The 5,363-nt window shown below is 41.1% G+C and overlaps 1 pseudogene; it reads right to left on the reverse strand.

Annotated features, from left to right (window-relative positions):
- Positions 1 to 2,016: 2,016 nt before the first annotated feature.
- On the reverse strand, positions 2,017 to 5,085 carry LOC114684571 (annotated as a pseudogene).
- Between the last annotated feature and the right edge of the window lie 278 nt (positions 5,086 to 5,363).

Raw genomic sequence — 5,363 nt, forward strand, 5'->3', positions numbered from 1 at the left:
ACACAAACTGCAACTAGCATGGAGAGGAATTTGTATTGCTAATTCCCTAAATGCAACACTCTTAATGAATCTCAATGAATAATAGGGTTTAGTATAATTTATTCTGATGTCATCCACTACCAACCGTGTTTGTAATGATCTATATGGTTAAGTATCAGATGATATGCTTTCGTAGTTGACTGAAACCAATGGTATCTAGGTCAACAGGAGTCTGCTTAAGGAGAACTTGAAATTTTTCATTTCCCAGGAGTTGTTTTCTCCTCGTAAGGAGTGATGGCGATGAAATCAGGACAGATATGAAATTTCACTACGAAGTGACTACAAGGCAAAATGAGTAATGCTGAGCAGTGCAAGCCATTTCTCTTCAAGGGAAACTTCCAGACAGTTCTGATTTCCTATTTTTTAGACATTGTAGGTAGTTACCAAGGAACTCCTATTGACATTGTCATTGCAATCTAAGCCTGCATTCTGAAGAAAAAGGATTGTACTATGTGTGATCAAGATTTAACAAGCCAAATCTTACTGCTGTTGTTTTTCACTCTCTGTTTCTTTTCCATGTTGTACATCATAGCTATATATAAACTATATAATATATAACAGTGGGAAGGATTCCTGTGTTCTAATATTGTTGATTCTGCCAGTAAAAAAAAAAATCTACTTTCTTTTTCATTGATCCTTGACTCCCTCAATTCTAAGGATTGATTTACTCCAAAGAAGGGCAAACTAAGAATTTATTTATTTATCCACAAAAACTTGATGTGTTTTCTGAGTTTTTTTAGGTAGGGTCTTACTAGGTAACAGAAGGTGGCTCACCTGACTTCTGACTGACTTCTTGTCCGTGAATATCATTGCTAGGTTGATTGTCTCAGCTGGTCTTCAATATGTGCCAGAATTCTGAAGAAGTAGTCTCTAATGCCAGTGAAGGAATAGACTGACTATTGAAAGTGAGAGCAAACAGGCAAAGAGAGCGTCATCTTCCATCTTCCAAGTCCTTTATATATAGGCTGCCAGCAGAAGGTTTAGCCCAGATTAAAGGTGGATCTTCCCACCTCAAAAGACCTGGATTAAAAGTGGATCTTCTCACCTCAAAGATCCATATTAGAAGTGGGTCTTCCCACTTAAAATGATTTAAGAAAAAAAATCCCTTATACTTGTGCCCAGCCATTTGGGTTTTAGTTAATTCTGGATGTAGTCAATCAATAATGGTCATCTGTGGTGATAATTTGTTTGTGCTGAAATGTGGTGATATTTTATTTGTATGTTAATAAATGAAGTTTGCCTGGAGATCAGAGGAAATAGCAAGTCATTAACACAAAAGTCAAGCAGTGGTAGCACACGCCCTTAATGTGATCGCTTGGCAGGCAGGGTCTCTGTGTGTTCAAGGACACACTAGGGAACAGAGCCAAGTGTGGTGACACATGCCTTTAATTCCAGTACCAACCATAGAGAACTGGAGGTCTGTATAGACAGGCAGTAACAAGGAAGTGAGGTAGCTGGGCTAAGAGCCAATAAGAGGGCAGAGTAGCAAGGCAATAAAAGTCTGGGTAGACAGGAAGTTGGGGCATTTTTGGAAGTTTCAGAGCAGGTGAGGTAAAGTGGTTGGTGGCTCTCACTATTTCCCTGATCTCTAAGACTTTCACCCCTGTATTTGGCTGTGTGTTCTTTATTTACTAAGACTGCTTAGAAATTTGGCTACAGTCATCACAAGTCTACCTCTCATCAACTTGACACACAATCTTATTTCCTTATGTCATGCTTAATTTACAAATAAAAACAATAACCAGGTCATAATTATGCATAACACAAAACTACCTTTCAGACAAGCACAAGCACATTATAAATTTAGAATAGGTAGCAATGTCTCTTGAGGGACATTCCTTTAGTATCTCAAACTTAAATATGATAACCACTGATATTCTTTGAATTGATAAAGAAATCAAAGGAAAAGACCAAAAATATCTGTACAGGCACATTATTAACAAAATATGACAGAAGCACTCATATCAATTACAATCTTTATTTCAACAACTGGTCGTATGGCTTTAGCTGGTATTTATAGCTACCTTCTTCTACTACTGTTCTCTATTTCCTCCACCCCCAGCAAGCACCTCAGCAGGCCTTGGTTTTTTTCCTGGAGGAGTGATCCATACCCCCATTCCTCAAGGGTCTGTGCCCTTTATCATCCTGCCTGGATCAGGCTGTTGTAGTTTCCCATTACCTTTAATCATAAGACATGGTAGCACCAAGAGATGCCCTAAAGGATCTTCTGCACTCCAGACATAATCCTTCTAACCTCCATTGTGGAGAGGTAATCCAATTTCCCCGTGGTAATATAGATCAATCACACCTCCTGACACTGTTATTCCTTTCCTAACCTGTTGATTTAAGGGCATCAGCAGTCCAAAGTGACCAGGGGGGGAAGTCTGAGCTTCCAGTTCAATGTAATGTTCATTGTGGCTCCTGGCAGGCACACTCCCCACTCTGGGGCCAGAGAACTTAAGGTCACAAGAACAGGAAGAAAAATTTTCCCTAGTGGGTTACTAACAGTGATAATGAGTGAAACTATTAGATTTTCCATGCTTTTGATTCCTGAACCTGGGGATACTGGCTATGGAAGAAACTGTACTGTATATTGGGTGCTGATGCAAAACATATACCACCTTCTAGTGGACACTGACACATCTTACTGTGGGGTATCCACCACAGACTACTCGGACATGGATTCAAACCAATATAATGTCTTTATTAGCTGACCAGTGACTATACTGGGTATTCAGGATCCCATTGTAGCCCTGACCCTTTCTCAGGGTGAGCTTTTAAACACAAAAATGATATCTTGGGTTGACATACTTCAGTTACCAAGACCAGTTAGCCAGAAGCAGAGCTACAGAAGCCAAAAGGCAAGGTTAGCACGCTTAGAGCCTTCCCTAGAACTTTAGACTTGATGGACTAGATCTTCATTTTAGTTTTGAAAGGTCTACGTGCTGAGTTTTATGACCTGAATGTATTTCCATCATGGAGTGAATTGTGCTAAGGTCTGGGTGCGTACTAATGTTACACAGCTCTCCAGGCTACTGCCACCTAATTGGTGCTGTAACTGTGTCTTCAAAAGGCCATTCCATCTTTCTATCAGACCAGCTACTTCAGGATGATGGGGAATATGGTAAGACCAGTGGGTTCTGTGATTGTGGGCCCACTGTCACATTTCTCTGGCTGTGAAGTGAGTTCCTTGGTCAGAAGCAATGCTGTATAGAATACCATGACAGTTCAATTTGATGGCTTTTGCAGAAGCATTACATGCAGGAAATGCAAACCCATAGCCAGAATAAGTATCTACTACAGCAAGGATAAAGCATTACTCTTTCCATGGAAGAAGTGGTCCAATGTAATCAACCTGCCACCAGATCACTGGCTGGTCAGCTCAGGGAATGGTTCCATATCTGGGACTCAGTGTTGGTCTCTGCTGTTGGCAGATACGGCACTCAGAAAGTATAGCCAAGTCAGCCTTGGTAAGTGGAAGTCCATGCTGTTGAACTCGTGCATAACCCCCATATCTGTGTCACCATAGCCACTTTGTTTATGGACCCACTGGGCAATGGCAAGGATGGCTGGGGAAAGAGGCTGACTGTCCACAGAATGGGTCATCCTATCTACTCGATTTTTGAACACCTCCTCTGCTGAAGCCACCTTTTATGAGCATTTATATGGAACACAAGTATCTTCACATCCTTTTCCCATTTCGAGAGATCTATCCATGTACTTCTTCCCATATATCTTTCTCACCAGTTTTCCAATCATGCTCTTTCCAGTTCCTGACCATCCAGCCAATCAGTTGGCTACAGCCCATGAATCATTGAACAATGGCCTATCTCACCATTTCTCCTTCCAAACAAAAATGTATGACCATGTGTAATGCCTGAAGGTCTGCGTGCTGGCCAGATTCAAGAGATAAAGGGAGATGTTGTGGGAATCCCCACCCCTGCATCTTTCAAGTCCTTGATGGTGGCAATTTCTGCAATTCCTCTGGGGATGTGATATTGGTTTTGATTCACTATTTTCTCTGGTAGAGACAACTCTAAAGGCTTCCATTTAGCCTTTCAAACCATAATAGTCCTCACTCCATAAGTCAGGGAACCACTGTGTGAATTCTGCCAACTTCTAAGTATACCTGTCCCAATTATACATTCTACTGACAAAATGCCGTAAGATGAGTTTGGGGAAACACAAGGCCTACTGTGAGTTGGACATCACTCAAAACTCTATTTACCACCTGACATCCATAAGCCCCTACTTTAACTGGAGGGTCACAGTTTTTGTTTTTTGCTTTTTGCTTTTTATTCATTTGTTTGTTTGTTGTTTGTTTTGAAAGTCTAATTTTTTTTATTTTGCCCCAATGTACACTTACCCTTGTAAAAGGTCTCTCTGAAGAAGGACTGGGGAAAGGCTAACAGTAATACTTTTAGGTATTTTAGCAAAGTTCTTCCTTGAGGGAACCTGGCTACCCCTTCATTCAAGGGGCTTGGGGGTCTGCAAACTGACTCAAGTCTGGAAATTGGTTCACAGGCCAAGATTCCTTTTTGCCACAATCCAATGAATCATTACTTTAATTTGTTTGATAATTTTTCTGCTTATACAGATTAAACAAATATTCAGTAGGCTTTTTATCTACTTCATGCCTGGAAACATGATGATTGATTAGCCCATACCAAAGGTCCACACGAGTCACGCCACCATAAAATTCACTTTGCCTCGGCTAACCATTATGGGTCGGACCATTATGGACATTGCTTCATCTATGCTGCCCATTATGATAATGCTATCACCTTGCCTTTGGTGATTCAAGGCTTCCACATGACCTCTGCTACTTCGGGGCCCAATTAAACCCATTGCAATTAATTCGCCCAACTGAGCAGCAGCATCTCTGACCCTAAGGTCTAGCAGAAGAAAACAGACAACAACAAAGCTCTTCACATGGGCTGGGGCCCCTCTCACCATTTCAAATCTTATAGGATTTGTGAAGAGTATGTCTTCTGGGCCTTCCCACTGTGGAGGATAAGGTTTTACACAGTATATCTGCTCTAGCATTTGCAATTTCCCTGGGCCTTGAAACCCCTTCATCAACACTAAGCCAAGGGATATCAGGCATCTCCAACCCTTTTCAGTGGGCCAGCTTTTGACAAATGCTTCAGCCAACCATTCAAACAAACGTTTTACACTTTTTTTTAACTGTATGAGCTTACATATTAAACTTAGAACCTCCACTTGGTGGGCCCAGATCAATAAACTCAGCCTGATCGTTTTATGTTCATTCCACCATTATCCCACACCCTTAAAATCTATTCCCACACATGTTCCCCAGACTT

This window comes from Peromyscus leucopus, chromosome 14 (genome assembly GCF_004664715.2).
Source record: "Peromyscus leucopus breed LL Stock chromosome 14, UCI_PerLeu_2.1, whole genome shotgun sequence".
Classification (NCBI taxonomy): domain Eukaryota; kingdom Metazoa; phylum Chordata; class Mammalia; order Rodentia; family Cricetidae; genus Peromyscus; species Peromyscus leucopus.